A 23,613-nucleotide genomic window follows, 5' to 3' on the forward strand; every position below is an offset into this window, starting at 1 on the left:
CCTCAACAGCTGAACTCAATGAGCTCCAAATGCTCCTACAGGTGATGGGAAATGGGAGAGCCAGGCTGCATAAGGCACAGCTGGTGGGTGTAGCTTATAAAGAAGGTTGGGACATGAGGGGAAGCTTTGGTGAGTGTTAGAAAGGCTGGTAGGAGCCTTTTCTTCTGGCCTGATCACTTTGTTTCTCTGGGTGATGAAGTGCTGAAGGCATTTTAAGCATTGGTGGCCGTGCAAAGGTGTAACAAGAAGGTATTTTTAATGTTTTCTGGGGAGAAGATGTTTATGGTGGCTGCCTGTGTGAGTATCAACTTCCTAGGTGCTCGGGGTTGGGTCTTACCCTGATTCTCTTCTCTAATAGAGATTGAAGCTACCTGGTGATAAATATTGGCTTGCAGTAGCAAGAGGACCTAGCTGCCCTGGTGTATGTTGCTGGCTCCTGTGCTCTTGGATAAATAGTCATAGTTCCTTGCTTTCCTCTACTTGCAAGCCCCTTCTCTTTGTCAATCACAATTCTCTGGATTCTGCATTATTTGCAACTGCTGTGATGCTATTTCCTTGGTAGTCTTCTCCTTTTATTGTTTGTCTCCCTTCCTTCTCCTTGCTGTAGCACTGTTCCTGCAGGGGGTGTGAGCCTGGTCGTGGCTGGTGCATTGCTCCTTGCCATCTCACCATGCCTTGGCAGTGTGAGTTGTCCCTCTGCTTGGGTGAGTCTGTGGGATCTTGTCCAAACTCTGACAATGGGAGGTGATGGGAGAGGTTTAACCTGTCTTGAGTGATGCTTTTATTGTGATCAGCACCCAGCTCCTTAAATACATCAAAAAAAAAAAAAAAAAAAAAAAACTGGACTTGATGATCTTGAGGTCTCTTCCAACCTAGAAATTCTGTGATTCTGTGAAAATTTTGTGCAGGCTCTGTGGGGGTGATGTGTGTAGAAATGGTCAGCTGCAGATGAAGTTCCCTCCTGTGTGGGAATGGTCAGATGTCCTGTAGCTCTTACATGGAGACAGATATTACCTTAAGATTTGTGCTGCATCCCATAGTCTCAGTGGACTCAGCTTTCTAAGCACTGAAGGCAATTTGGTGAGGTTCCCAGTGCGGCTTTTGGGTAAAAGCTTTCTGACTTCGTTTAAGATGTCTGGAGAAAGGTTGAATTTAGATTGCTGCCTTAGGTCAAAGCTAGCTACTCTATTGACTAGCTGAATCCTAGAAGAAATATGTTGGAGCCATCAGTGAGTAACTTAATAAAATGAAATAATTTCTCTATTACATTCAGTTCAAATTTATTAAGGTTATTATCCTAAATGAAGAGAATGAATATTAGAAACATACTTTTGAGGTCCATAACTGCTCTCAGTCCATTGTTAAAATACTGTTCAAAATGTAAGTAACTGCCAGGGCACTCCATTATCAGAAACAATGACCTGCCAGGATAACGGTGCAAATGGCTGAATTTATTTTTTTGGCCTAGCGAGGAACAAGAAGAAATATGAAGTACCTTTTAAAGCTGACCTGCGCTGCAAGTCTTAACTCCACTGAAGAATTGCTTTACCCACTCACCTCTTCCCATTATCAAATGCAAAAAGGCTTTTTGAAAGACTTTCCTTCATTAGGTTGAGTAGAAGGAAAAAATCTGCCTAAACATTTTATTTGAATGTGACAAAATGAAACACTTTGTCTTCCTATATATATAGTGTGCTCAAACAATTCAGGGCTGGTCTTTATGTTGGCTCTGCGTACTTGGCAAAGGATGCACTTGGAACTTATTTTTTCAACTGCCCTGACACAAGTATAAGACAGTGTGGCTATGCTGTCATGATCCTGTTTCATGTATGAGGCAAGTGTGTGCTGCTTGGCAGCCACAAATCAGGGGGGAAATTGTTTTTTTTCCGACCTTTGAACATTAGTTGCTGTTGTAGCCCACATCCCAAACATGAAACTGGAAATCAGAGTCCCTGTGCTGGTGATATTCAGGTGTGTGGTGGAGAAATAGCCCCTGCCCCAAGAAAGCTTGTGGTTATGACCTTCCCTCCCATTTGCATGTTAAAGTTCAGTAATGACTTGATGCACAAGATAGAGAATATCTGCTTCTGAGGGCTGCAATAATGTAAGTTTGAAAGTGCCAGAGAAATGGGGATTTTATTTTAAGCTAATGCTGCAGAGTCCTTACTACAGGTTAGATATTCCATAATTTTCATGGCAACGCAGGGTGGAAATTATCTGTAGGTGTACACAACTGCATGCTTGGAGTTGGATCTTGTGCTGGAAGTACAAGGTAAGAGGTAGCTACCTTGCTTCTTGGCCATCTGCTGCAACTTACCCTTGCCAGGCATTTTCTGTGGTCCCACCTATCTACATGCTGTCTTCCCAGATTAGATTTCTTCCAAGAAAAAAAACACGCCCTTCTTATGACAGGATTTTCTCTTTTTTGGGAAATTTCTGCACATGATGAACTTTGGGAGGTGGACACACTACTAAAGTGATTGGCAAAGAAAAGTGCTCACCAGCCAACACTGGTGGGTAGCTGGATCAAAACATCAGTTTATTTTTTTAGTCAATGCTTCTAATGGAAAATATAACTGTAGCCTGAAAAAAATAGTGAAAATCCATATCTGTGTGTGAGAAAACAGTTGGAAAATCAGCCAGTAGGCTGCAGTAAAACACTCTCAAGGCAGAACATAACATACTGCAAAGCAGGGAAGCCAGACTTTTAGCCATGCACTCATTGGGGGTTGATGCACGGAGCAGTATGTGCATGCTCCACCTATTGTAGAGCTGGTGGAAACCATCACAGGGAGGGAGGGGAAGAATGAGAACAGCTCCTCTGTCTTCAGATGGTCCAAACCTGCCTGACATTAAAAGGGAAATTTTAGGAGCTAACCTGTTCCCTGGTTCTTGAGGGTCACATCTTAATAGCCATCTGCAGCCAGGCCTTGGATGACTCCAGGGGCTGCAGATGTTCCTTCTCCTCCACAGCCCATTTTCCACTACTAAGGAGGCACCGAAGGCTTGGTTTATTGCTGTGATGTATATACATAAACCCAACCACTTTCAATTAAGAGCACTGCAAAAAGTGCTAAAATTCAGGAAATTTAAAGATTAAGGCCAAGAGTTTGTTTTCACACGTTCTTAAAATGAACAGATTGGACTTCTCTTAGAGGTAATTTCCCTTTCAAAAGCAAAAAAGATATTTATTGGAAAGTGATTAAAGTTTTCCCTGATACACTGATTTCATTCCAGTTTTGTTAGGAATGGCCTAAGCATTCTTTACGTATGAATTTGAGGATTAAGAAAGATGCACAGCAAAACTAATCTGCTAGTTGCCCATAGGCAATGAGTTTTTTTTTTTTTTGGGGGGAATGAATCAGTTCTTCAAAGATGTATTCAGCAAATAGTCTAGTTGAAAAATGGCTTGTTTCTCTGTTCTGGGCAGCAAGCGAGCTCACTGCTAGCTTTCCTATAATCAAAATTCTCCAAGCAAGTTGAACTGGTTCATTTTTATTACAAAAAATGAAGAAGCTGAGCTATAATTTAACATAGTGATTAAGCAAGAGCCACTGCCAAAAGAAGCAATCCTGCCTGCCCTGACTGCTCATTCCTTTTTAATGGCACAAACTTCTGACACTGAGTGTTGAACTGGACTGGGAAACCAACCTGAGATGAATCTGGTCCTGTGAATGTTTGGGGGTAGTGGGAAAGCTGGTCTGAGCCATTCTTGAAATATACCATATATGATTTAATGGATAATGATTTAATTACGTAAATCACATGTGGTTTAAGACAACACAAGATGCTGTGTAAGAGATGTTTACTACCTGCTGAGGAGATCTAGGCACCTGAGATTTTTCACTCATTTGCAAGGAATTTTAGAGTCAGATTAAGTGCTTCTGAGTCTGCTGCCAGCTGTTACACATCTTCTTTTCTGACCTGATGTATCTGACTGATCTCTGCTGCATCCCCACCATGTGCTAGCCCTGTTGCTTGGCTTACCTTTGAGCTGCCTTAGAGCTAAGTTGGAGGAGAGAAAAGAACCCAAGGGGGAAGCAAGTGGCTGTGAGCCCAATTGGGCTGTATGACTGCATGCTTAAAAGGAGACTGGTGGGGCACTTGTTCCTGGCTGGAAACTCAACAAGGGATGTTATGTTGCTGATGGGTAGTTGTGCAGAATCAGTGAAGCCTGTAAGGCAGCATTGACTTAGATCAGGTGGTGATTTGGTCCTCATATTTCATTATCTGTCTATTTCTCCGTTATTCTGATAAGTATCTTGGAGTGATCTCTTTGGACCTATTTGTGTGGTATCATCTCCAGGGGCTCCCATAGTCATGACTTAAAAGGATAAAAACAGGGTTGAGTTGATCCTGAAAGGAGAGGGGGAAATGCACTGCTTTTCTCCTCACCCTGAGCCAGGATGAACAGTTATTTAAAGCATTTTGTGAACTTTTAACTGGAAGGGATATGTTTCAGTCTCAGCTGAACCCAAACCAAGGCTTAGCCAGAAGATGCACTGGTTCAAATCCCAGAGGACAAATACTAAGTTATAAACATTTGCTTAAAATTCATGGCTGCTGTCAACATGCTCACCAGATAATTTCAAAGGGGATATGTGTGAAATGCAGAGACAGAGCCAGTGTAAACTTCCTGCCATTAAAATTCAAATGCCTGTTTGGAGCCCCCTCGCTTCTACAATATTTGATCAATTCAAGAGATCAGGAGCAGGAACCTAGGATTTGAGCCAAAGTTATGGTTGCCTTCTTTGCTCTTCTGAAAAGGCTTTATTCAGAGATGGATGAAGTCAGTCTGAGGATGGACATGTTTACCAGTGGAGGTTTGTGTCCTTGGGTGCTGTGAATTCAGGATGCATCAGTGGACTGGGGTGTGCTCTCTTCTAGGTTAATAGAACTTTTCTTATATTAAAGGTACACTCAGTAATAAGTCTGCATTTGAGCCACTAGTCAGAGATCACAAAGTATATGAGAGGTGGAATTATTCAGGCGGGTGTTTGATCATCCTTTGCTTCTACGTGGATTAGTGTCTGGCCTCTTCCAAACCAGGTGAATGCTTCTGCATCTCTGGGATTCTCAAAACTTCGGGTGGATGTGGTCTGAAGCCTTCTTCGCCCTGATTTCTTGTCTGTGCTGATCTTATGCTGCCTGGTGTCTTGCACTGGGCTTGCTAACACCTCCTGATCCTCCACAGCTTATGGAGCAGCTTTGCATCAAGTCTTGTGCCTGGAAGCTGCTGTCCCCTTGCTGTGCAGTGCCTCTCCAGTCCTGGTTTTTGTTGCTTTTCTACCCGCAATCACTTGTCTTCCAACATTTAATCCTCCAAAACAGTTTGCAAAGGAATTGCTTCTAGATGCAAATTTGCCCCAGGCCTGTAGAACTTTATGCCATGGCTTCAAGTTTAATAAGAAACCATCTTCATTAGGACTGAAAATGACTTCCAGTTCCTCCCAGTCCAACAGCTGTTTAGCTTCATTCTGGCTGCCAGTTGCACACACCTGCATGTTGCAGCTGTGCGTGCTGCTAAAGCACACTGTATTGACAGCCGAGTAGCCAGCACCTGGAAGACATAAAGTATTTACAATTCGGAACAAGAACAAAACTCCCTCAATAAAAATACTTGTAGGTGATCTGTAGTCTTTCAAGTGGCTGATGCAGAAAACATTTTTTCTTCTGATCACTGGGCTGGGGGGAAGATGGAAAGCTAATTTGTTAGCAGGCCTGCTTGCATGTTTGTGAGCGGTGGAGGTAAATGCCCACCAGCCTCTATGCCTGGGAGAACAGCAGACAGATGAGGGAAGCTTTAGCAGACAGGAATTCATTAGGCTGGGAGCTCAAAAACGAGGAGAGCGGTGAAAAGACTTGCAAAAGGAAATGTTGCTTGGGGAATGTCCTAATGATGAGGACAAATCTGATATATTATAATGTCTTCAGGGAAGCTGTGGAAGGAACTTCCTTGCTTGAGCTGAATTTGGCCCTGCCTTAACATGGGCTTTATTTTTCTGTTGTTTTGTTTTGTTTTTTTCAGGGCAGCCCTCATACCAAAGTGTTTGCAGTACACGAGAGGCTTTGCAGAGCATCTGTATGTGGGGGTGCCTGGCTCCTGTGGGCTGTCCATAGGAATCAAACTTTGTCTTGAAAAACAGTCTTTAAATAGCCAAGAGGATGATTTGACAGCTTGGATTCACAACGAGGAAGGTGAATACCTGTACATCACTAAAGTAACCAGAGGCAGAGCAGGGAATTGAGCAGCCTCTGGGTCTGCCAAACACCAGGCTGGACTCTGACCGTATTTTCTCTCACCCTGTAGTCTGCTAAGGATGATCCTGTACTGATTGCAAGATTGTGGGGTAACAGGCTGGATCCTATGTGGTCCTTCCTTGTCTTGGGGGACCCTTGTTAAAGGCACAACAAGAAGCAGGTAAGCATGTGTAAGGACAGCTGGTTCCTTGCTGTTGTGGAGCTGGTCAGTGCTTCCCTTGCCAGGGTGTTTGGACAAGTTGGGGTGTGTGTCCTGTGTTGGAATAGGATGAATGTCAGATATCACTTTGGAAACTTTGGAAGATACCAGCAGGGAGTCTTCATGGCAAAAGGCAAGTGAAGTCAAACCTTTTGCTATTCAGAGATTAAGCACTACTACACAGTGTTACAAAGGAATAAGGAGCAGCAGAGGTGTAAGCAAAACCCAGAAAATGCTTCTGGAAGTATATGACTTGGATTGACGTGGGAGATTTTTTTTTTCCCCACTCCCATTAGGTTGTTTTAGCTCTTGGAAGTAGGGAAGGAAGAAGTGATGTCCCGTCCATGCCACAGACCTTCCTGATGCGGGAGGTTGCTGGAGCAGGAGGTGTCAAGTGAGTTTGAAACAGCATGGGTGATTTTAGGGACAATGACTCTCATTATGGTAGGCCAACTGAGTGTTGTCTGGATGGAGCTCCTCTGCTGTCATCCCCTTGGTGTCTGCAACCGCGAGGCTGGCTGCTGCTTCCACTTTCTAGCATTAAGTGTCTTTAAATAAGAGGGTAAGGGGTGTGTGTGGGGAGAAACTGAGCCCTGATGTAATTTTTCCACCCATTTCCCTTCCTGGAGAGGCAGCAGGCGTACTGCAGGCTTTCAGAGTGAGCAAAAGAGCATGGGTGGGATTTCTATGTGTTGAAATTGGCCTGGGCAGTGGAAGAGAAACTCCACCCTTCTGTTTTCTGTAGTGGATTTTCTTAGCCTCGTTTCCTCAGGCAATGAGGCTAATGAAATTACAGCGCCTTTCTGTCACCCTCCCTAATAATTTTTGGGTCAATTAGACCATTTCTCTAGGATTTCATATGGAAAAGATGTTCCAAAGGATTTAGGGTGGGATACTTCATGAGATGAGTCTCACTCTGGAGGCACTTCTTTCCAAGAAAAAGTTGGAGCTCCAACCTGAAGTGGAGACACACCGTAGATGGCAATGGCTAGACAAGGTGGATCTTATGTTCTAGAAGCTCCATGAAAAGAAGGGGTTTATTGTTCTCATTCATTTTTTTTTAAAGTAAAATAAGAGTAACTGTTTGAAACTTTACAGGGCTGTCAGGTTGATTGGTTTTCATCAGTCTCCTGAATTCACCATGACCTGTCCTACCACAGAGGAACTGCAGCAGGCTGTAGCACCCTGGTGCAGTGGCAGAGGTCCCCATGGAGGGGATTAACAGAGTTGAAAAGAGGCAAAGGTGCATATCAGGGCCCTTTTCGTTACAGCAGGCTGTGGGTTTATTTGTGCAATGATTGTCTGCTGAATTATTCCACCACCCAAACTGGAGCCACTCTAAGTAGGAGAAAATGAGCTCTGTCAACATAGGAGCTTTGTCATGAGACTTCTTGATGATTGCAAACTTGGCTTTTTTGGAGAGTAGCACTTCTTGCTGCTGGTAGAGCCTGGTCCTGGGAGAGAGGGAGACATCCAGAGTGCTGCATGCCCAAGGCTGTCTGCAGCACATGGACAGGTTCTGGGACTGCACTGTTCACTCATCTCACAAGGCATTAGTCTGCATCCTCATGTTCCTCAGGAAAGGAGATGAGAGGTGAGTGTGATGGTCTGTTTTAATTTGTAAGATATTGCATCGTCTCTATGCTCTTATTCAATGATCTTATTTGGATAGTCTCGGTGTGGGGATGCCACCTGGGGAAATCCTGGGTCTAAATGTTGGGTCTGATATCCCTGATCCATGGCGGACAGGATTGCTTGGAAGAAACACCATTTTTGTGTGCCTTGTATGTAGTGTAATCTTTCTCTGAGCCTTCTTCCCAAAGCCTGTTGAGGCAGGAGCTGCTGCTTTGCCAGGCCTGCGTGCAACATTTAACGCAAGAGGTACTGCGAGGAAATTGAGCGAGCACGGATATAAAATGTGAATGGAAAGGATAAAAGATGGCCTGCTTTCCTGGAAAATGAAGTCTTCATTTCAGTACTTACGTTTTGTCTTCATCACAACAGGTTAGATTTTTATTCCAAATGCTATTTTTAGTAGGGGAGAAAAATACTAAAAAAATTAATGGAAAATGTTCTGCCTCCTGTAATCCCAATTTTGCATGGACACAATTATGAAGCTTCATCTAGGTGACTGTCTGGTCTGTACCTCCTATTTGTTTTTAAAAATCCCATTTCAAATGCCTCTTATGCATTTCTATTATATGTAAGTCTGTTAGATGGATAAGCTATTTCTGATCTTCCAGAGCAGTAAACCTCACAGCTCCCTTGACTCGGTCTGAGAAATTTCCACTGCTTGACATATTAAAAATATATGGAAGTCTGCAATGAGAGCAGATTAAGCTTTATGCCTGTGGAAATTCATTTAGATAACTCCAGATCAGCTGGTGCATGGAAAAATCATTTGAAGAAAAAAAATAAAACCACTTCTGAAAAGCACAGCTGATGCTGTATGTTAAGGAGGAGGAGGACTTTTATAAAGCATCTTTCATTCCCAGAGCACTTACCAACCTATATATAGAAATCATTTCCCTCTTCCCTTTAGAGCAGCCAACTCTGGGGTGGAATGCTACAGTTGATTAACTGGGCTCAGCATTACCATCTGAGAGCTTAGCAGAAGACAAAACTTAGTCCAGCTGGCTCCATCTGACTGTAGACTTCTCCTTTATGCAGTGTTGAGGCCAAAATTGGCACAACCTCCATAGCCTGGTGGTTGTGGGGTGACCATAGTGGTTTTACGGGGACTCTTTAGTTGCAGGGTGCTGAACAGATGGATGCCAGGCCCCTAGATGTGGCATTGGGCTTTGAACTATCCGCATCAAGTGGGACACAGCCTTGAGGAGGGACCTTCTTTGAGTGATGCCTTCTGCATATGCTTGCTAAGGACCAAGTTATCCCTTGACTTCCAATTCCTGCTAGGATATCTCCATCTACTCTACTGTGCAGACACAACTCTGTCCTGTTGGTGTGCACAGGGGACTGGGGACAGAGCCAACCCTAGGGAGTCACTTGTAACTTTGAGCAAGCCCCAAAGGGGTTTGGGGAGTTCCCATTTTTATGGGCTGTTCTCCAGCTTGCTTCAATCATTGTTAAATGGGGTGGGGTGAGGGTGTGGGGACAAATGATGACTTGGTGGCCCCTTGAGTCCCTTCTGCCCTGGAAAAAAGAATAAAAGGAAAGTCTGTTAGAGAGCTGACTAGCAATGGTCCCAGTGCCACCAAGATTTGGGAGGTTCAATTAATGTTTAAATGTCCTGCTCTGTTTCTCCCCTCCTGGGTGGAGCCCTTCTCCTGTGACACACTACGGGCAGCTTGTCTTGCCCACTCCTGTATTTCTGCATGTTTCCAGATTGTTTCTGCTGCTGGCTCAGTCTGTGTGAGAGGTTTTCTTTCCTGGCTTGTCTTGTGAGTTAACAAGTCATGAGAGCTATCAGTCTGGCCTGTGGTGAAGCAAGGCCCTCCCTCACTACCTGAATAAAATGCTTGGGATGCATTTTCTGCCTGCAGACTTCTGCTGGCAGAAGACTGTCTCTAGCTCTGGTTCTGGCCATTCTCCACTTTCCAGGACTGCAGCAATAATTCTGGAAACCATGACACCAGTAGGTCAAAGCTTGATGCCAGAGGAAAGCACTTCCTTGGCTCTTGTCAGCTGCTCTGGGTTGTGGCTCTATTCTGAGGGGCTTTCATCTGCTCTTACAGCCTGCTTACCCTTGTGTTAAATACTGGAGCTGTTCTCTTCCTGGACCAAAAATCATGTCTCTTGATATGTGTTTCCATGCCTGATGTCAAGGGGTGATGCTCACCCTGTATTAGGGTGAACAGAGTGGGGACAGTGCTGAGGTTTTATGTAGACTACGTCATGTTTGCTGGTAGAAGATGCTTTTAGGTAGAAAGGGGGTCAGAAAGGTACTGGTAACTTTTTTTGACACCTAAAATCTCATGGCAAGACAGCTGTGTATCCATTGCACCTGGGTGGGCAGTGAGGCTCTTCTTCCATAATGAGCCATAGATCCCTACCCTTGGCTGTATTTCAAGCCTTATAAGAAAGGGTTTGTATTCCTGACCAGCACCCTCTGCACTGTCACATAACATCCAAACTCTGTTTCTCTTGCCTATTCTGGCATTACCATCCACGTTTCAAGTAATGAGAAAAGAGGAAGAAAGAAAAACCCACTGGGCTCCTCTGCTTTTTTTTTTTTTTTTTTTTTTTTCAGGCTTAACTCTTTTCTTTTCCTTCCAGTTTCCTTCATGTGTTTTATAGCCACCTTCTACAGGCCTTGCTGCTTCCCTGTCCTCAGCCCATCACACCTGCAGCCACATTTCTGCTCCTACAAAACCCTTTTTTGTGCTTGCCCATGAGCTGCAGCCCTGCCTTGCCCTGGACTTAATGGCTGACCTCCCAGCTCAGGCCTGCTCCTCCTCATGAGGCCTGTCTGGTGGTACCTCCCCCCAGCAGTGGAAATGGCTGCTGTGGGCTTTCATTTTAGGCCTAAAACTTTTGAATTTCTTTGAAAAGAGCCCGAGAGGCTTTCTGTCTGTTCTTGATTTCAATTAGTCACTGAAAATTGGGAGTAAAGAAAGCTGCTTGCTCCTCTGCCTTAACTACAGGAGTGCTGCAGGGAGGGACAGTTTTGGGGGCGAGCCCAAGCCCTGCGTGTACACGGTCTTTTGGAGGCAGGCATGAGGCCCTTTTGCCTGTTCTCCTGTCCAGCTGCACACCAGGACGGGACTGGAAGCTGTGTAACAAGGGTAAAAAGCAGTTCTCTGAGCTAATGATCTGTGGGATCAGAGCTGCCTGCAGGCATCTGGCAGGGCTGGTTCGCACCTTGCTTGCAAGCAGCCTTTGCAGAAATACTCTGGGGTATTTTCCAGAGGAAAGCTCTGTGAAAAGATAGCGTGTGGTGGCTTTGCAGATGCCTTATGTTTTTGCCGATGCTCAAGCTAACAGCTTTATTTCTGGCTTGTTCAACTGTGCTGCCATTGCTGGCTTTCCTCCTGTGCTACTTCTGCTTTCTGCCAGTGGAGACTGCACAGAAAGCAATGGACTTGGTTTCTTAAATCCAGAGGTGACAAAGTAGGCAAGGCGATGCCATCTTCTCCTAGTGTCCCTTTTATTTTCTGCTGTTAAGCTGAGGGGGAGGGGAGGAAAGCAAAGGAAGTTTACTACATGGCTACCTACCATGAGACCTGATAAATCTGCCAGACAATTTATTTGATCTTTGAACCCTGGGGTCCCTTGGAGACAGGCTTGGAGGCCTGCAAAAGCAATCAGAAAGAATATAAAAACCTAATGAGGCCTGGACTTGATCCCCTTCTCCAGGTGAAATTTACAGCAGCTGGCAGAGAATCAGAGCAGTTTAAAAATTATAAAATGTGTGTGTATAGATAGTGTATGAGAATGCATGGAGTTGCCTGGGCTTTCTGCTGTAAGCGCTATCCTTTGTGCTCGTGGCATTTCATTTTAACAGTGGCCCCTGTCTGGATTTCACAATATCCTGCTGCAAAGGATTTGTTTAAAGAAAAAAAAGCACACAACAACATAGTGTTTCTTAGGTTTAGCGTCTTGTTCCAGGTCTAGCTTTGTAATACATTCCCCCCAGGCAGAAGGAGAGATGTTAAATGTCCCTATCTGACTTTGGAGCACAAGTCCCATTAACTCTGCTCTGCTTTGTTGGGGGTGTAGGATTGGGAATTTTTACCTTGTTCCCTGTGTCAATGTAATGCGATACTTTCAGGAGAATCAAGGTGGCTGGAGATGAGTCTAGCAGCAGTTTTCCTTTTGTGGCAGCAGTGGTGCTGTGTTACTTGTGCAATTTCACTCTCCCTGCTGTAGCTCTGCCTGATGGGCCTGATAGTTGTGTGGTATATTGGTGGATAATTACAGAAATGCAACTGCCTGCCACAGCTTTTTTGACACAATACTAATTAAAGGGTCAGAAACCTGAAGATTTGGGCTGAAATCCAATCTGTGAAATCCATCTGAAGTCGTAGGCAGTTGAGATTTTTTTCACTAGAGTTTGCTGTTGTCAGAAAATTTTTAAGCTGATAAAACAATCTTTGTGTTGCTTTCTTTCACTATTGTGGAAGCCTTAGCTTTGCTAAGATCTTAAATGGAAGGGGTGCATCTGGTACATGGAAATTACATTGACAGTAAAATAGCTGAAGATAGTGAAATAACCAATAGTATTTTGTTGTCTGAGAGCCTTCAGCCAGCACTTGGGACAACTGTCTTCTGGCCCTGCTGCTGATTGTACGGAGAAAGACCCTGGAGTTCCCACCTCCATCTTCAACACTAGGATATCCAGATGTGTGGTGACTCCCCAGCTTTCATACTGAAAGCTCCCCTGTTAGTGAATAGGGTGGCTATTTGAAATACAGTGATGAATAGGATGGAGCTGGGCACAAAGCTGATGGAAGGATGGGTCAGCTCCATCAGAAATGGTGGCATGTACCTTACATTAACAATCAGGGTAGGACGTAAACCTGTTTGCTCCCACTGTGCCCAACAGAGGTGGTACCAACCCTAGGTACTCCCTTTTCCTAGATCTTAGGGCACCCACAGCCTTGCTTGCAAACTAACTCATGAGGATGGTTCCCAGCTTGCTTCAGATAGGCAGCCCAGTAATGTGCAAGCTCAAACCTACCCTCAGCGACTTTTGGCTGCTTGCTGGCTGAAGGTCAGGGAGCACTCACACGACACCTTCTTCTGTCATGTCAGTGGCAGAAACTGAGCATCCTCCCTCACCAGCAGCTTCCGAGCTGGACATGAACAGGACTTCTCAGCTGCAGCTTTGCTCTTCACTGAAAAGTGCGCAGTGGGTTCAAAGGAAGCATTTCTGGAATTTGTGTTGATTTTGGACAAATTGTTCAGATGGAAATATCCAACCCTTTAAATACCATTGGGGGGAGGTCTGAAGAGCTCATTTCAATCTTTTCAACCCAAAACTTTGGATTGGAAGTGAAGTTATGTTTTCAAAATTTATGTTCATTTTAATTTTTAATAAAAGCCTTTAATAAACTCAAGGAGGAAACAAGACATTTCATTTTGAGTCTGGTGATGGGCTGTGTTCAGCCCTATAGTGACACTTTTATGGCTCTTTGGTTTGCTGAAAATTTTTAAATATTTCTGTTTTGTTCTGATCTGAAGCAAATCTCTTTTCCAGTTTCTCAGATTTGCTTGTGAACTGAGAAATCAGAGATCTCCAGAAAATAACAGCACCGGCTGGCTCTGCTCAACGCCAGCAGGATCATGACAAAACCAAAGGCTGTTCCTGCCTGGTGCTGGCACCTATTGCGCTGAAGTGAGACAGCAATTCTTCCTGCATGACAGAAGGCAGGGTCTGGTCCAGCACCCGAAAAGGTCAGTTGAGTCACTGTCTTGAGCTGGCCTTTGCCCTGGGAGCAAAGCTCCAAGCACCAGCTCCTCAGTGGATTACTAACGTTGTAAGTGGATTGGGGTCCAGCACCTTAACTTGGAGACAAATTTTTAATTTTCCAGAGTCCAGGAGTGTTTGGGTTTCAAGCATGTTTGAGGAATGGCTTAATCCCATCTCCTTAGCCTAAAGAATGAACATGCAGCAGGAAAACTGGGCTCTGTATCTAATGGACATGAGAAATCACAGGAAACTGAGTCATTTGGCCACCTTGCAAGATAGTGTTTAAGACTATTGCTTCATTAAGCACCCTGAGGCCTCCGAGCCAGTCTAGTTGGCTCTCCCAAAGTCCTAGGGAGCTGTTTCTTACATGGGCTGCTTTAACCTTGTACGGTCCTCCAATTCCACTCTGCTCTGCTGCTTTTCCAAGGCTCTGTGGACAGGACCTGATGGGTTTGTACTGCAGAAATCCCCCAGACAGCCTCATCAGAGGTAACTGCAGGATGTGGCAGCTCCCTCCCACCCCTCATTGCCCCCATAGATGCTGGGGTATAACTGAGTGGGGAGAGGTGCAAGTGCTCAGCTTCTGCCCTGCTGGGGAGGTGAGATAAGGGCAGGACGTGTGGCCTGCTCCAAAGCAGGGAGCTGCTGCCTGATCAGGCAGTTTAGATGGAACTTCAGAGAATGAGGTAGATCTGAGCAAGCAGTGAGCTTCTGTCATCTTAAAATTATTGCACACTTAAAGAAGGAGAGATGTTGGAGGCAGCTCTGACCAGGCATGAGACTGGAAATCAGCTAAAAAAACTCCTTAAAAAAAAAAAAGCCCACAAACCCTCACAGCCTGTATTTTCTATGGAAACTGTAAAAGGAGTCCCTGAGCAACAATTGCTCTGTCTGCTGTAGCATTTCAGAAACATGCCCTGGAAAGTCTACTGTCTCCTAATAGCTCACTGGCTACTAAATGTAAATGGCCAAGATTTATTTGGGGTGAGGGAGATGAAAGGGAGTCAAGTTTATAGTCTCTTTGCATTTTGGTTTGTAACAACCCCAGGCTCAGGCAAATGGAACTGCCTGCAGAGACTCTCTCTTGCTGTGGATAAATTTGCAAAGCCAGAACCGCAGTGAGAAAGGGCAGGGTTTCGTTCTCTCGATACCATTTACTGACATTCCCAAGCGTTCATATGTCTGTTGTTACAGCCCTTGGTGCTGTAGCGTTTGAGTGTCTCTCAAACACTAATTAAAGGAATGAATCCTCCAGACATCCCAGCCACTGTGCAGAGCTGTCGGCTACGGTAGATGAATGCTGGTTTGACTCAGGGGATGCTGACGCTGTTCATTAAGCTACTGACTGCATCCAAGCTTCAGCCCTTGCTTGGAAATGATCCGAACTACTGAGACTCCTGCTCTCCCCCGACGCCTTCTTGGAGTGTGCTCGTGAGTCCTCGAGGAGCTGGATGCTACCATTGCTGGAGTTTTCCCGTAAATGCAGCTTGGACTGGAAACCATGTGGAAATTCCCAGAACTAGCAGCAGTGGTTTAGATATCACAGATTACCTTTGTGCTGGGGCAGGGAAGGTGTGCTCCTGTACTTACGTGTGTGTCAGGAGAATTGGGAAATGCTCCTCTCCTGGTCTTTAGCACTTCTGCAGTGTCTTTACTGAGGGGCCGTGGGAGCAAGGTGGGAAGTTATGGAGCTGTGGCCTCCAACCCAGGTAAATGAGCGATGTGATAATGCTGTGGCCCAAGAGTCAGATGTGTTAAAGCCCTCATATTTGAGATTGGATCAGCAGACCAGCAACTTGGAGGAGGAAATCATACATACACCTTGGCCTGACCATTGCCTCCTGAAGACCAATTGATATCCTGCCACCTTTATAGCTGGTGCAACTTGTAGGAGGGGAAAACCTGATAGGCACCCATAAAATGGGGGCAAACTGACCTCTGGAGATGCCCCTTTCTGGTCATTAATCCAAACACTTGGACTCCTTACAAGCTGCAGAGAGAAAAAGAGGTGATGTGAATCCCACCCAGAGTTTTGAAAAGTAGCTGCTCTGATTTAAAGCTCCAAGCAACCAAAAGCCTGGGGTGTCTCGAGGTGCATAGTTTCAGCAGTTAATTCCCCACATTGTCAGAAAACTTCCATTTCATTTCAGTGCTGAATTTGCCTCCTTTTGGCTTCTGACTCTTGGATTTCATTATTCAGTCATCAGCTGGCTGATTAAAGAGCTGTCTCCTATCAAAAATCTCTTTTCTATGCAGGTACTTGTGGGCTGTGATCAAGTCACCTCTTAACCTTCTCCTGGATAAGCTATTAGCTTGAGATACTTATGGCAGGTTTCCCAGACCTCAAACTGTACTTATAGCTCTTTCCTGAACTGCTTCCAATTTTCCTTTTTTTTTTTTTCCTCCCTCTCCCCAGTGTCTTTTCTGAAATGGGGGCACCAGAATGTGACAGTGCCTCTGGTTAGATCTCATAGCTACCATGCATAAAGGATTTGCCACCTTTCTTTTTGTACTGGCTTGTTTATACTCAGCGGCTGATGCTGGGAGCCCAGATTGTCTGTGACCCCAAGAATGTCTCGGGATTTGAGACTCTCTGGGAATGTACTCGCTGAATGTGACCTACTTTCCTTGTTCCTGGAATTTCAGCCCGGTAAGAGGAAAGCCAGCCCCTGGTTGGGGCAGACAGGTCTTTCTGAGACCAAGGTTCAGCTCCCTGCCTGCCAGAGGCTCCTGGAGCAAGTCCAGCTGAGTCCTTTGGGGCCTGATGGCTGGGGTGCTAGCATGGGTGTAGCATGTGTGATTCTGATTTGGGGCAGCCATGAGCCTGTTGGAGTCCCTTCCAAACCCATTAGTATTAATCTCACCTACTCCCTTGTTTTCTGCCTGCATGGAAAGGGTGACTTGGAATGGCACAGACACAACGGAGCTGTGGGTAAGAAGGCAGTGGGACTTGTTGCATTAGCTACAGGTACTAGACATTTTTTTTAACTGCAATTAAGTGGCAGTAGATGTTTACTTGAATAGTTCAGGTGGAGATTCCAGAGGAATAATGCAATATACCTTTTCATTCATTTTTTTGTCATCTGTAGACTTCAACAGCAATTATTTGGTATTATTTTACGCTGTATACATTAGCGCAAGAGCAGATTCCCTTTTGACATCACAGCCAAAGCATGTGCATATGGCATAACCTCTTCCTGATTGCAATTATTGTGGAAGAGATCACTTAACTGGTAATGTTGTTTGTTTTCAATCAGAGTGCTGTGCATGCAAGAGTGCTCTTCAGGCAAGTTCAATGTCAGTGCAGTTGGCTTTCAGTCTTGTTTGTGGTTCTATAAAAAAAAAAAAAAGGTCACTTTGTATACGTTACATATACATAAAATGCTATCTAATAGCCAATAGTTGATATGTAATTAATATGATGTACTTCTGCATGTTTGACAAGACTTGTGGTCCAGAAGTCTGTTAAATATTATGATTTACACTGTACATTACACTGCTCTTCACTCTTACGTAGGGGCTGTGGAATAGTAGGCAAAAGGGAAAAGGCTATTGTTTAGCAATTGCTGTCTAGGGGGTAGTTGAGGGAAATGTAAATTATCATAATTACATATTTAAATGTTTTCAAGGTTGCCTAAAACCACAGCTTCAGAAGAATAGAGCTGGGTAATAATTCTAGAGAGAGCTAAATACATCCTGAAAAATACTGTTTTGGAACAGAGTAGAATTATTTCAGGTGGAAGTGAGAGATGGGAAGGGAAAAAACAAATTAAAGTTAAAATCTCTTTATCTTTGCCATGAGTGAGTGGATTTCTTAATACAAAAACAAAAAAACTCTTACAACAAAACAACAATGAAAAAAAAAACACCCAACCACCAAAATATAACAAAGAAAAAAGCTGATCTGTAGCTAAGTCAAGGAGGCAACAAAGTTGAGCAGAAAGCTCCTGTTTTTGGGCCAGCTGCCTTGTTGCATGACACCAGGGCGTGTGCCCTGCCTCCCTGCTTTGGTGCAGCCAAACTGGGTGAAGGGAGCTGGGACTTCTTTTGGAGACACCAGATGTTGCATCTGGTCCTTGGTTTCCTGGGGCGGGTTTGGCACCTTGAAGCTACCTTGGCCTGGGATGGGGTGAATACTTGAGTGAATGGGACGTGCTGTGTTTACTTCTGCTCAGCGTGTGCCCAGAAACACATGGATGAGTTGGAGAGAGTTAAGAGAAGCAGAGATAACTGAAGAGCTGGCGAGGCTCGCTTTAAGAGGAAAGATATGAAGTACAACATCCTGCGCTGGATCATCTGGGGCCCGTGATTAATGTTGGCTGGAGAGGAGGTCCCAGCTAAACCTGGGACATGATAATGGTTTAACAATAGTGAAGATGTCATCGCCGTGGAGGGTAATGTATTGCTTAGCGTGGACTAATGAAGTTATAACGATGAAGTAATGGGATGAGATGAAGAAGATTGTTTAGGCCATCAGTGAAATCTGTTTGGCTTGGAATTGTCCTCTGTGTGTGTGTAAGCCACATTGGCTGCAGCTTTTAATACTAAAATGGGCAATATAATTAAAGGCAAGAACCCTCATTAGCTGAAAGATGGATGTGGCGGTCCAACAAGTCTGTTTGGTCTCTGATTTTTTCTTAAACCAGAGTTACTGCAGACAATAGGTGAAAATTTATTCTCTGTGACTTTCCAGGAAAGTTTTTTTTGTGTGTGTTTTCCAGGTGCAAATATTTGAGATAATTCTGACAAAAAGCAAGCACATTTTTGGGTGATGACTGCAATCAAAACCTAAACTTTTATTTCAGCACCATCCACTGGAGGGGGGAAAAAAACAAGCAGCCATCATCTCAGCTCCTCCTGCATTCCAAACGACAGCATCTCTTTGCTCTTGGTGGGGAAGTAATCGTAACAGAAATGACCCTAATTCTTTTCTGAAAGACCAATGATGCCAAGGTCAGAGAGAGAACTCTATGGGGTCTGAGGATTTGATCCAGTAAGCGGTTATGCACCCATACATTTTACATCCCTTTTCTTTTGGTAATGCCTTTGTGTAATTGGACAGGTGCATTGTATTTTGAACATATTTTTTCCATTATCTGCTGGGGTAGCTTCAACTTATCACTGAGATTCATAGGAACTGGATGGCTTTTGCAAGGGAGTTTCTGGATGGAACACATTAGCTGCAGACTGGGGTTACTGCCAGTGGCCTCCCCGTGAACTTGTAATCCTGGCCTTTGAGTAACAACTGTGAAAAATCAATGACGATCGCTTCCATTTTTCATGCCGCCGCTGCTGGCTTGTAAGGCCCATTTTTCTCTTCCCTCTTTCTCTTTTTGTTTTCTCAGTGGCAAGGAAAGAAACAAGGCTCAGGAATTAGACAGCGAACTGTCATTGAGCAGATACACGGCTGGGGTTCCCCTTAGGAGGCTTTTTTTTAAATCATGGAAAGCCAAAGAAGGCTCTCAGCAAACACTGCTGCAGGATATGCATGGTGGGTTCATTCAGCACCCAGTGACTGTGCGGTGCCAAACTAGGGGTAGCCTAGTGTGCTCTAGGTGGGAACTGGATGCAATTGGTCCAGATCTACAGCTCCTGAAGTGAGAGAAGTATTTGGGCTGTTTAGTTGAATTTCTGCCCAGGCCAGCTCTTGATGCTTCAGTCCACACAGTTCCAGGAGTGGTTTCTTTGGCTGGTCTTTTGTCTTTCCCTGTGTTCTCCTTTGGAGCTTGTTGTGGCTCCTCTGTTGCCTCTTTCACCCAAATGAGGTACCTGTTACTACACGTTCTGCAGCCTTTCCTACTGCACTAGTAAAAAAAAAAAATAAAAAAAAAATCTTGCTTGCCATGGCAGCTGGCATCATAACAGGGATGCTACAACCCTAGAAGTCCAGCCTGCTCTATTGACATCTGAGATGAAAGTTGCATGCTGTTACATGTAAGGACTTGGCTACTGGGTGCTGAAAATGAGTGTGAACTGAAACCTGTGTTCTGAAGCACCTCAGCACTGGCTAAATCCTGGTATGAGGATAGATCCAGACTTAAAAGGCATGTTCAGTGTGGGACATGTAGAAGGTAGCTAATGGATGGAGGAGCTGGGAGACTTTTAATCTCATTTGTCTGTAGAAAAAAGCTCATTTAAAATAATCCTGGATTCTGGTAAGAAGGAAGTATCCCTTCATAGAGTGCTGGTAATGCCAAAAGGAGCTCTGCATCTCCATCTTTTGATGGGGAAGACTCTTGTATGATGTTTTGATCCTTGAAGCTTCTGCAATTCTGGATGCATGAAAGGTATCTTGCTCCCCCTACTTTGTGATCTTGTCCCTTCCTTGCCAAACAGCAAGCAAAATTGTTGATGTATTTCAGCCCTTAAAGATGATTGAGGGACTGGCACATAGATTATATAGCTATAAAATGAGGTCATCCCATGAACATTTTCTGTGGTTCAGAAAAGTTCAATTAACTTTCCTTGCTCAGTCTTCTCCTTTCCCCCCACCTCCTGTTTTGTGGCTTCTTTGGTGTTTCCTGGCTCCAGCAAAGATCAAAAGCAGAAGAGCAGGGCATTGTAAGGATGGTTATTTTAGTAGAAGCATTGGGCCTGTGGAAAGCAGAATGGGAAAAATAGGCTTGGTTTGGTTTTGTAAATATCAGTCAATCCTTTTCCCCCCACAAAATCAAAAACAGGGATATTTTGGAGCAAGTGATCCTTATACTGGACTGTTGTTTGGGGAAGGTCCAGGAGTGCAATGGAGCCGTATTTGCTCATTGATGAGCTTGTACTCAATGAAAGGAGGTTGACTTAATCTGTTCCAGACTGACTTAAATAACATACTTGCAAGATAAGATTCATCTTTCCTCAGTTCTAGAGGTATTGAGGGATCTGTGGGCATTTGACCTATTTGGAAGAGACCCTGAAAGATTCTCTCAGCACTGATATGAAGGAAGGCTGAAAGCTGAACTTGAATGTGCACGTCTCCACGCTGCAAGTAAGATTCTGACAACTAAGCAGCAGAGATGAAAGCTAAGATATAAGGAGTGTACCATGGTGAATATAAATTAAATGTTCTGTAACAATAGAAAATAGTGAAGATTTTCATGTAGGGTTGTGTCGTAGACCCCATTAATGGCAAAAGTCCATGTTGCTCACAATATGCAACTGGAAGACCATTACTGCAAAGACAACCTAGAAGACGTTCTGTGGAATGGCAAAGAATATGAATATATGCATTTCAACTTCACTTTGACCTTTGAGCTTTGTCTGTGTTGGACGTGCAACCCTACTGCAACTGAAACGGTGAGAATGCTTACGACAAGGGTTTGGCAGGTTGAAGAAGGCAGGGAGCCCTTTCTGCCAGGCAGTGTTGCTGGGGCTGATGTTTTCTCTGGATTTATATATCCTAGAGTTGCTCAGAAATACTTTAATGCACAGCCTGTCTTCTCAGGAGGTTTAATTCTATCTTAAACACTACTTGAAATTGCTGATTTCTCTAAGTTCTGATCTCAGAAAAGTTGGAAGCAACTTTTTGAATGAAGTGTTTCATTTTTTTCCTGTGCACTTAGGACTTTTAATTTTGTTATACATTATGTTGAATCATAGCTTATTTAAATGTCATTAGTTTTTGTGTCCTAAAGACACTGTAGAAGCATAACTGATCTAATGTTTCCTTAACTATTGTCGAAGTACCTCCTTAGCTCTAAAAGCTATTGCTGTTCATGCAGTAAAGACTGAAATTTTAGTCTTGGTGCTAGGTTCCAGCTTGCACCCTTCTACCTAAATTAAATATCTGTAGGTCACATGGCTAGAATAAACAAGTAATAATCTGGGATTTCTGTGGTGTTCTGAAGGATATTGGCATGATGGGGCTTGCAGGGGAGATGTAGTATCATTTGTAAGATTGATTGGGATAAATCAGTTGCATGGGCTACTCCCATCAGCGAAGACCAAGCCATACTTCTGAAGGACATGCATCTCAAATGACTTGGTCATCTGCCTCAGGATGGGGCAAACAACCCTGGGGATATAGTTCTGTCCTGATGGAGCATTCCTCGGTTGTGATTTTATTTTGGGTAAGGAACGTGGAGGTTGGAATTTAGTTGAGGTGAATATCACAAATACGAAACACTCCAAGAAGAGGTGGCATACAGGAGAGAGAACTCCTTGTTCCCACTGGCTGCCCACTTCCTCATGGCTTGAAGGGTTTCTGCTTTCTATGTCGAGGTGGTTTCCTCAGTGCCGTTCCCCATTTCAGGGCTGGATGTTTCTCAAGGTCTATGAAGTATCTGCAGTTGATGGGAGCAGGGAAGATACTACAAAGACAGGAGCATGAAGTAACTTCCTAGCAGCACCTCACAGAACATCGCGCATGATCTATATTTGTTCGTGCTGAGGAGTGAGTAATTCTTGACCCACTCCCTCCCCCCATTTATTTTATTTTTTTTACTCTTCTTCTGGGTTACTCAGTACCTTGGGCTGGGCTAGGAAGCGCTGCAAGTGTGTTCAGCCTTGGCTGCTGGCAGAGGTCTTGAGTCAGCAGTGTCCGCTTTGGTTGAGATGTCTTCGGCTCCACAACTTCCTCCCGGCTGGATTCTCACTTACTCTGTCACTTGCTGGGCCAGGCAGCAGTAAAAGCCATTGCTGGGGTGGGGCTGTCCCTGGAGGAAGAGGTGGGTAGGATGACTTGGAAAGTCATGAATGCAAAGTCAATGAGCCAAAGCTAATAACATTCACAGGGATGTGAGCGCTGGGGCCTGGGAGCCCAACTCCATCTTCATCACATGCTCCTTGGAGATGATGATCAACAAATTTTCCCATCACAGGGGGACGATGGCTGTAGTCGAGTCCTAGGCTTCACTGCCTGTCCTGTCTGCACTGGTGGTCCAAAGCAAACTCTTCAAATAGTAATACAGGGAACCTCACAACAAAGCCAGTGAAGGTTAATTTGTAGGTCAACAAGTACGGTTATAGAGTGGTTTCTGAGATTTAAGGTGTTTTCCAGAACTCTTCTAAATGGGTAATCATACCCTGAAACTTTTGGCATCCCCATCCAGTCTTGGTAGTCTTTTGACTCACGTGTAGTTTCTAGCTCATTTCTTTGGTTCTCTCTCTGCCCTTATTCTTTGCAACATATGGTCATTAATTCCACTCTCTAACAGTGCTTCAAGTAAGTGTGTGTAGAGGGGACCTTTTTCTCCAGTTTTGATTCAGTTTTAGTTCACTTGCTGAGAGATTGAACAGAACAGCAACATGCTACCTATTTTAAATAGAAGAGAGCTGAAGCCTCCTATGTGGGCTCTGCAGGTAACAGATGGTTGCAAAACTGATGGGTTTATTTGTGAAACTCTGGAATCTTTCATGTAGCAAACCTTTGGTAGGTATAGTCATCAGATTAAGAGCTGCTTTATTGCCCATGTGATATTTTACTCTGTTTTTACAAAGATACAAGTGAAGTGCTACCTTTCCTGCCCAGAATTTTTCAAATACAACTGCCCAAACTGTCTTTAAAGATGCCATAGCTACCCTGAAGCTAGATGTAAATGCGTATAGGCAACAGTAGAAAAATCGATGACACGTGAAGCAAGGGAGAAGAACTGTGGAGACTTTTGCTTCTATTTTGCTTCAGCTAAAATACTTGCTGTCAAGTTTCACAATGCTCTAGGCTGTAAAGATAAAGATATGGTAGCTGCAACTGGTTACCTGTTGTCTACTTCATTTATAGACAGAAACTTCTCCAAACTTTTAGGAAGAATGTGGTCAAAGCCAGAGTCTGTATTCTCTCTTTCTATGC

At 44.2% G+C, this 23,613-nt stretch overlaps 1 long non-coding RNA gene across 1 annotated transcript; it reads left to right on the plus strand.

Annotated features, from left to right (window-relative positions):
- Window positions 1-118: 118 nt before the first annotated feature.
- Window positions 119-17,628, plus strand: LOC137855387 (uncharacterized). Its single transcript, XR_011095692.1, has 3 exons — window positions 119-249; window positions 13,620-13,816; window positions 15,088-17,628. It is a non-coding gene; the product is annotated as an uncharacterized lncRNA (long non-coding RNA).
- Window positions 17,629-23,613: the final 5,985 nt, after the last annotated feature.

Source organism: Anas acuta, chromosome 4 (genome assembly GCF_963932015.1).
Source record: "Anas acuta chromosome 4, bAnaAcu1.1, whole genome shotgun sequence".
NCBI lineage: Eukaryota > Metazoa > Chordata > Aves > Anseriformes > Anatidae > Anas > Anas acuta.